This window comes from Macaca fascicularis, chromosome 7 (assembly GCF_037993035.2).
Source record: "Macaca fascicularis isolate 582-1 chromosome 7, T2T-MFA8v1.1".
Lineage (NCBI taxonomy): Eukaryota > Metazoa > Chordata > Mammalia > Primates > Cercopithecidae > Macaca > Macaca fascicularis.
Window position 1 is genome coordinate 88321237 of NC_088381.1, and position 8581 is coordinate 88329817.

General features: G+C 39.6%; 1 non-coding gene across 1 annotated transcript; it reads right to left on the bottom strand.

The window, feature by feature from the left end:
- Nucleotides 1–7400: 7400 nt before the first annotated feature.
- On the bottom strand, nucleotides 7401–7494 carry TRNAY-GUA (transfer RNA tyrosine (anticodon GUA)). Its single transcript has 2 exons — nucleotides 7458–7494; nucleotides 7401–7436 (listed from the first exon to the last, which is right to left on the bottom strand). It is a non-coding gene; the product is annotated as a tRNA-Tyr (tRNA).
- Between the last annotated feature and the right edge of the window lie 1087 nt (nucleotides 7495–8581).

Here is an 8581-nt window from a genome sequence, read left to right on the forward strand (position 1 = left end):
ATCCATGGATGCATTCTAAAGGAACTACTCAAGGTTGAACTCCTGAAAATAAAAAATAAAATCATAAAACAGTGAGATGCAAAAAAGTTATTAGCAAGGAAAGAAGTAGAAATTATATGTAAACGTAAATAAATGTTAACACATTGTTTTAATATACTATGAATTCAATTTTCTAACATTTTATTCAAATATTTCATTTAGTTTCCTAAGAATGTCAGTTATAGTGTCACCTAATGGCCATAAAAATCAATGACTTGGAGATAAAAATCTCAGATTATATAAAAAATGTGAAGATAGTAAAGAAAGTAATGACTTGAAAGCTGAGATTCTTTCTCATCTTATTCTGAGTTAAATTAACCATAGCCATTGATAGAAACTATTATTTTATATGCATGTTAAAAATGTAAGGAGAAATTCCACTTTTGGCCATGATGGAGTAACAGGAACTGGATTTATCTTAACCCTAGTTAACTGTAAAATGAACAAAATATGTGAAACAATGACTTCTAGAAATTAGACAACAGGCAGTGAAGGACTGTGATCCCTAAGAGAAGAAAAATAAGAGTGAATCCTATGAAGCATTTCCCCAGCTTTCAGTTGAAAGGCAGTTTCCAACCTGAACTACATAGAGGCAGCCCAAACAGACACCTCATTATTGTTAAGTTGAGAAGACAAAGATTAGAGCTTGAGGAGGTCAAGAAGCAGAATACTGGAGAAAAGGGAGCTTCACAAATAGAAAGCTTCTGACATCTGCAGATGAGAGACACATGAGACTTTCACTGAGTAATGACCTATGTGTGAAAGGAAACTACCAAGGCCAGGGAAAGAATCACTGGAAAACAGGAGACTCAACAATTCCCAATCCCACATAGGGGTAAGACTGGTTTATGCTCCCACCAACCAGAGTATAAAGACCTTGCAATATCCACAACTTTGGGTAAACACCAAAGAAAATGGTGAGAATGCACCGGTGCTGGAATAAAAGCTGCTCTGTACCTACCCGTAACATGATTTTTCCTCTGACTGTTATGTAAGATTTTTCTCTTATTACTGGTCTTAAGCAAATTGATTATGATGTACCTTTGATTAATTTTCTTCTAGGGGTGTGTGTATGCATATGCACATACTTTTTTTTTTTTTTTTTTTTTGAGACGGAGTCTCGCTCTGTTGCCCAGGCTGGAGTGCTGTGGCGCGATCTCGGCTCACTGCAAGCTCCGCCTCCCGGGTTCACGCCATTCTCCTGCCTCAGCCTCCCGGGTAGCTGGGACTACAGGCGCCCGCCACCACGCCCTGCTAATGTTTTTGTATTTTTAGTAGAGACGGGGTTTCACCGTGTTAGCCAGGATGGTCTCGATCTCCTGACCTCGTGATCCGCCCGTCTCGGCCTCCCAAAGTGCTGGGATTACAAGCGTGAGCCACCACGCCCGGAAACGTATGCACATACTTGAGATTCATGAAGCTACTTGGATCTGTGAGTTTATAATTTTCATCATATTTTGAAATTTTTCAGTAACTAGTTTTTAAGTTTTTTGTCCCCCTTTCCATTTTCTCCATTCTCTTGGGAACCCTAATTTAATACACGTGTGTGTGTGTGTGTGTGTGTGTGTGTGTGTGTGTGTGTGTCTGTGTGTCTGTGTGTCTGTGTGCTAATATTAGAGAATGTAGTTTCAGGCTAAATACTTTTACCGGACACAAAGAAGGGCATTTCAACATTGTAAAGTGATCAGTTAATCAAGAAGATATGGCCAGGTGTGGTGGCTCATGCCTGTAATTCCAGCTTGGGAGTCCGAGGAGGGAGGATTGCTTGAGCCCAGGAGTTTGTAACCAGTCTGGGCAACATAGACCTATCTCTACTAAAAATTAAAAAATTAATCAAACATGGTGGTGTGTGCCGATGGTCCCAGCTACTTGGGTGGCTGAGGTAGGAGGATCACTTGAGCCCAGGAATTCAAGGGTGCAGTGAGCTATGATCACAGCACTGCAATGGAATAATATTAAATGCTCAATTAAAGCCACAAAAGGCAGAAAAATAGTAGAATACAGGAAAAAATGAACAAGGACAATAAATACAAAGCAGTTAAAATACAAAATATGGTAGATATTAATCCAACTATATAAATCATTATTTTTACTGTGAATGGTCAAAATACACCAATACAAAGACTTTCAGGGTGGATTAAAAAGAAGACCCGACTATATGTTATCTACAAGAAACCTACTTTAAATAGAAAGACAGAAAGATACTCCATGCTAGTACTAATCTAAAGAAAGATACATTAGCTATGTTAATTTTAGACAAAGAAGTCTTCAGAGCAAGAAAATTATCGGGATTAAGAGGAAATTACATAATGATAATGGGGTCAATTATCCAAGAAGACATACAATCCTTAATGTGTTTACGCTGAATAGAGCCTGAAAATACACGAGGCAAAAATTGATAGAACTGCTAGGAGAAATCAACAAATCTACCATTATAGTTGGAGATTTCAGCATCCCTTTATCAGTAGTTAACAAATCTATCAAATCTAGCAGGCATAAAATTAGTAAGGGCATACTTGAACTCAATAGCACCATCAATCAACAGGATTTATATGCACATTTATAGATAACTTTATATAACCACAGCAGACTATACATTACTCTCAAGCTCACATGGGACATTCACCAAAATAGACATTCTGGGTCATCAAACACACATGAAATATTTTAAGTGAATAGAAATCATAACAGGATGTGTTCTCAGACCACAATGAAATTAAACTAGAAATCAATAACAGAAGAAATCAGTAACAGAAAATCCAACTATTCTTACATTAAACAACACACTTCTAAGTAACACATGGGTCAAAAAAGAAGTCTCAATATTTGGACTAAATATAAATAAAAATACAACTTATCAAATTTGTGGAGTGCAGTAAAAGCAGTGCTTAGAGAGAAATTTATAGCACTGAGTGTATATATCAGGAAATAAGAAAGATCTAGAATCAATGATTTAATGATTTAAGCTTCCACCTTAGAAAACTAGAGAAAAGGCCAAGCATGGTGGCTCACACATATAATCCCAGCACTTTGGGAGGTCAAGGAGGGAGGATTTCCTGAGCCCAAGAGTTTGAGACCAGCTTGGGTAACATAGTGAGCCCCATCTCTACAATAAATAAATAATAAATTACCCAGGTATGGTGGTGCACAGCTGTAGTCCCACCTACTTGGGAGACTGAGGCAGGAAGATCACTTGAGCCTAGGAGGTTGTGGTTGCAATGAGCTGTGATTACACCACTGCACTCCAACCTGGGCAACAGGGTGAGACCATGTCTTGGAAAAAAAAAAAAAAGAAAGCAAGCTAGAGAAAGAAGAACAAAAATTAAATTCAAACAAGAAGAAAACTAATAATAAAAATTAGAGAGGAAGTCAATGAAATGGAAAACAGGAAAATAATAGAAAAAAATTAATGAAAACAAAGGATGGTTTTTTGAAATGGTCAATAAAATTTATAAATCTCTAGACAGGTTAACTGAAAATAAAAGAGAGAAAAGGCACAAATTACTAATATCAGAAATAAAAGTGGGGAATCACTACTTGCCCTACGGACTTTAAAAGAATAAATAAATATTATAAACAACTTTATGCCCATAAATTTGATAACTTAGGTGAAATGGGCCACCTCCTTGAAAGACACACTACAAAAATTCACATAAGGAGAAATAGATCATGTGAATAGGCCTGTATGTATGAATGAAAGTGAATCAGCAATTTATAATCTTCTAAAGCAGAAAGCAACAGACCCATATGAGTCCACTGATAAGCTCCATCAAACATATAAGAAATGATGCAAATTCTTTACAATCTCTTACAGAAATTAGAAGCAGGAGGAACACTTTCTAACTTACTCTATGAGGCCAGCTTTACTCTAATATCAAAACTAAAGACATAACAAGAAAAGAAAATTATAGATCCATATATCTCACAAATATAGATACAAAAATCCTCAACAACATATTGACAAATCAAATTTAACAATGTATAAAACAAAAATACACATTACATCCAAGAACGATTTATTGCAGCTATGAAAGTCTGGCTCAATATTCAAAAATCAACATAATCCATCACTTCAGCAGGTTAAAGAAGAAAAACTATGTAATCATATCAATTGATAGTGAAAAAGCACTTGACAAAAGCTAACACGTATTCTTAAAGAAAACTTTTAGAAAACCAGAATAGAGAGGAATTTCCTCAACTTGGTAAAGAACACCTACAAAAACCCTTCAGCTAACATCATACTTATTGGTGAGAAATTAAATGCTTTCCTGCTAAGATAGGCACAAGACAAGGATGTCCCCAGTTTACCACTTCTATTCAACATCTTACTGGAATCCTGATTAGTATAATCAGTCAAGAAAATAAAATAAAAGGCATGCTGATTGGGAAGGAAGAAATAAAACTGTCTTTGTTTGCCAATGGCATGACTGTCTATAGAAAATCTGAAAGAATTGACCAAAAAAACCCCTCTTGTAACTAGTGAGTGATTATAGCAGGGTTTCAGGATAAAAGGTTAATAAACAGATGTCAACTGCTTTCCCATATACCAGCAATGAACAATCGGAACTTGAAATTTAAATCATAATGCAATTTACATCAGCACCAAAAAATAAAATACTTGGGTGTAATTCTAATGGAATATGTACAAGATTTATATGAGAAAAACTATAAAATGCTGATGAAAGAAGTATAAAGATATAAATAAATGAAGAGACATTTTGTTCATGAATAGAAAGATTATTGTTCCGATGTCAGTTCTTCCCAACTTGATCTACAGATTCCACATAATCCCAGGATGCAATGATTTATTCAGAGCTCTCATCTTTCTTGAGCTGATGTTGAAACACCTCATGGCCGGTAAATAATCATATTCCAGGTGCCTACTCTGTGCAAGGTACTGTGCAAGGTACTTATGATACCAAAATGAATATGACATTGTCCCAGATTTCAAGGAGCTCACTCCTGATAGAGATATTAACACGTAATATCAGTATAGAGTGATAGGTGGGAAGATATAGCAATCAGGGAGTATCAGAGACAAAGAGGAAGAGAACCAGATTAAGACTTGGGAGTTATGAAAAGGTTCTGGTAAAAGATGATCCTGCCTTGAGTAACAGAGAATGAGAAGACTGACAAAAGAGGAGGCAGAGAGATCAAAGCAGAGTAAGCACCCTGTTATCATCTTGCGTTCGTAAGCCCAGGAAATATGGTACATTTTGGCTGAGTAAAAGAGTCTGAGTGGGAGTGGGGAAAATGAAATTGATTAAGCTGGTTACTTCAGAGGTGCCATTTCTGGCTCTCCAACATTTTCAGTAAAATATGAAAGCCTGTAAAAAGAATACATCTTCTGGGACAGTGTGGACCTCCCATGATGGGGTCATGCTATAAGACAGAGGCAGGAACTCACTTGCCCTTTTCTTTTGTGACCAAATTCATGCCTTATTATCTGAAAGACCATGAGGCTGCAACATGAGAAAACAAGGAGCTATGCCTAGTAAGAAACTGCTTGCTTTTAAGGCTTTTCTCCTAGGCATGGCTTCTCAGACGCTGTTCTTCTGCCTTATTTAAAAAAAAAAAGAAAAAAAAAAGGAGTGCCTTCAGATCCTGAGGCGGCTGAGACACCATGTTATTTTGGCTACCAGCCTCTATGACCCCACTGTCTCCTCTTTTAGAGAATGTTTATCTTTAAAGTGCTCAATAATTTTGACTTGAGGAGACTCTGATATTTAAACAAGGAGACTGCCTCAGAATGTCTCAAGGTATTTCAGTTTGTATATACCGTGGGATCGGAAGGCAAAGGGTAGACCTGAAAGGATTACACCTCTTGGCTTCCACCTGAAAAATAATCTAACACTTATCCACTGTCCTTTTACCCAACATAGTTCAGAATATGTTGCAATTTGAGGTCAGGTCTTATGTTTCTTGCTCATGTATTTCACATATAAACAGTCATTTTACCAGTGTTGGACCACATCCTTCTTGATTGCTGATATTAGTCTGAGTGGAGAGGTAGGGGAGAGTGACAAAAGCCTTGGTTTCTAATTAATCCCACTATTTAAAGGTAGAAAATAATACATACAGTCTGTTCATACCATTTAATTATCACTGAGGCTGTTCCACATAGGAACTGATATTGATCTAAGCATCAGGACCCCAGCTAAGAGTAGTACTTGCTGGAAAAGGACACCCAGTTAGTAAAGAGACAATATGATAAAGTTTGAAAAAGAGAGAAGACAATTTTTAGAGATCTTGAACGAAGATTTCCCAATTCCCCATTCCTGCCAAATCTGAAAAGCAGGAAAAGCAGACATTCAACACAAGATTTTTCTCCCTTGGCATCTGTCATGCCTTCATTTGTCAGCTGACCCAAGCCAGGCAGCTGCACAAAGCATGTGCAGAGGCAATGGCAATGGGACTGGAAATGAAGTGAGTGGAGGTGAATGTGGAAGAACATGAACATTATATACTTTTTCTCCTGCTTGTCGCTCTGGGGAATAATATATATATTATAATATATACATATACACACACATATATGTATACGTATACATATATACGTATACGTATGTGTATATATATACATATATATACACAGACATATGTGTGCATAAATGTATACATATAGATATATATAAAGTTTCATAGCTACAGTGCCCTATGAGAACTCAAATAGATGTAGGGCAATCTTCTCTGTTTCTGGAGTGAGTAGCAATTGAAACTCCAGGGATGTAATGACAGAAAAAAATTCCATGCACAACTTTTAAAATCCTCATTTCCTGATACTCTTGGACTTGTGTGTATGTTCTAATGATACTATATATAGTTAGTTACACGCACAATCAACACTCTTCAGGTTTCTGTTTATTTGCTCAGACTTTTCTGTGTCCACCCTACTTCTCTGACCACAGATCTACTCCTACTCCTGATCTAAAACTCAATTGACTCAACTTTGATAAGCATAGGCTTTCCCAGAAAACCTCCCCTATTTACCAAGCTGCCTTCCATCACAGCTTAGAGTGAACTAAGACTTTTCACTCTAGTTGAGCAGTGCTCAAACCCTAAAGCAGTCCATGACAAAAGTGAAAGAGTGAGGTGCGGTGGGGTGCTGATTAAGAGAACTGGCTGGGTCACAAGACAGAAGCAACGGGCACTATGGTGCTGACGGGTACATGTCTCTGGACTGCAGGAAAAATGAGCAGACTCCCAAGGCCACAAAATAGGCTGTGGGAAGCTGGATGATCCGGAAAGGCCTTGCTGGGTTTCAGCTGGGAGAGTGTCGATGCTGGTTGGCAGAGCCTTTGACCTGGCAGAGATGCAGCCTGGTAGTTTTGGTGCGTGCGTGCGCAAAAGCATAAAGTACTTCCTTCGAGCCGGAATCGAACCAGCGACCTAAGGATGTCCACAGATGTTTCTACAGGCTACAGTCCTCCGCTCTACCAGCTGAGCTATCGAAGGGCGCACACCTCTGCGGTTAGGTCATTGATCTTTCAGCAAATGCAAGAAGCCAAATCCTTGCAACTGTAGTCGTCCAATAAGCTTTAAGTTGGTTAGAACTCGCCTTGCAGAGATAACCCTGCGCCGATCGCCACCGCGCCCCTTTTGCGGCGGAACAAAATCCTCTGGGTGTGGTTGACTGGCTTCCCCCGGCATCAATAACAACTATCCATGAGGGGCGGGCCGGATAGGGGGCGGGCGGGAAGGGGGAGAGGGGGTGGTGGTGGGAGTGTGCTCTCACTTGTTATCGTCTTACTCCTGTGCATCCCCCTTTCTACAGGTGAAGATGACAGACTTCAGTAGCAAAAAAAAAAAAAAAAAAGTGAGAGGGTGAGAGGCAGAGGGCCAACCCGCCGAGGTGGCTGCAGGGTGCGGGGGTCCGGTGAGGGAAGGGTTGCTGGAGGAGAAAGCAGGAGAACTGGAATGGACACTGGTAGAAGGCTTCCAACCCTAGGCAAGCCGCAGAGTCTGGTGGCGGCCGGTTATGAGGCCGTTCCCTAACGCTCTGACCTCCCTTCACCTTCCACTGCTCTCCCACCCCCTTAACCCCCAACCCCCGTTCCTCCTCCTGATGCATTTTCTCCCTTCTACCCACAGTATCCTATGTTCACTTTTTGGCCCGTTGAGGTGTACTGGGAAGTGAGGGAAAGAACAAATAGAATTAGGTGAGGAGACTCCTCCCAGGGATTGCAGAAGCACAGGTGATACCCCTCCTCCCTCCGGGCCAATCTGGGGGTTGGCTTGCCTCCTCTGCAAACCGACCAGAAATATTTTGCCAGTTGCAACTTTTAAAAGTAGGACAAGGCTCTGTGGGGTCTGAAAAAGCAAAGGGACAAGGACCAGCCTGCACAACATGGCAAAATCTTATCTTTACAAAAATTACAAAAATTAGCCAGGTGTGGTAGCACGAGCTTGTAGTCCCAGCTACTTGGGAGGCTGAGGTGGGAGGATTGCTTGAGGCCAGGAGTTCAAGGCTACAGTGAGCTATGATTATGCCCCTGAACTCTAGCCTGGGTGACAGAAGAGACCCTGTCTCAAAAAAAAAAAA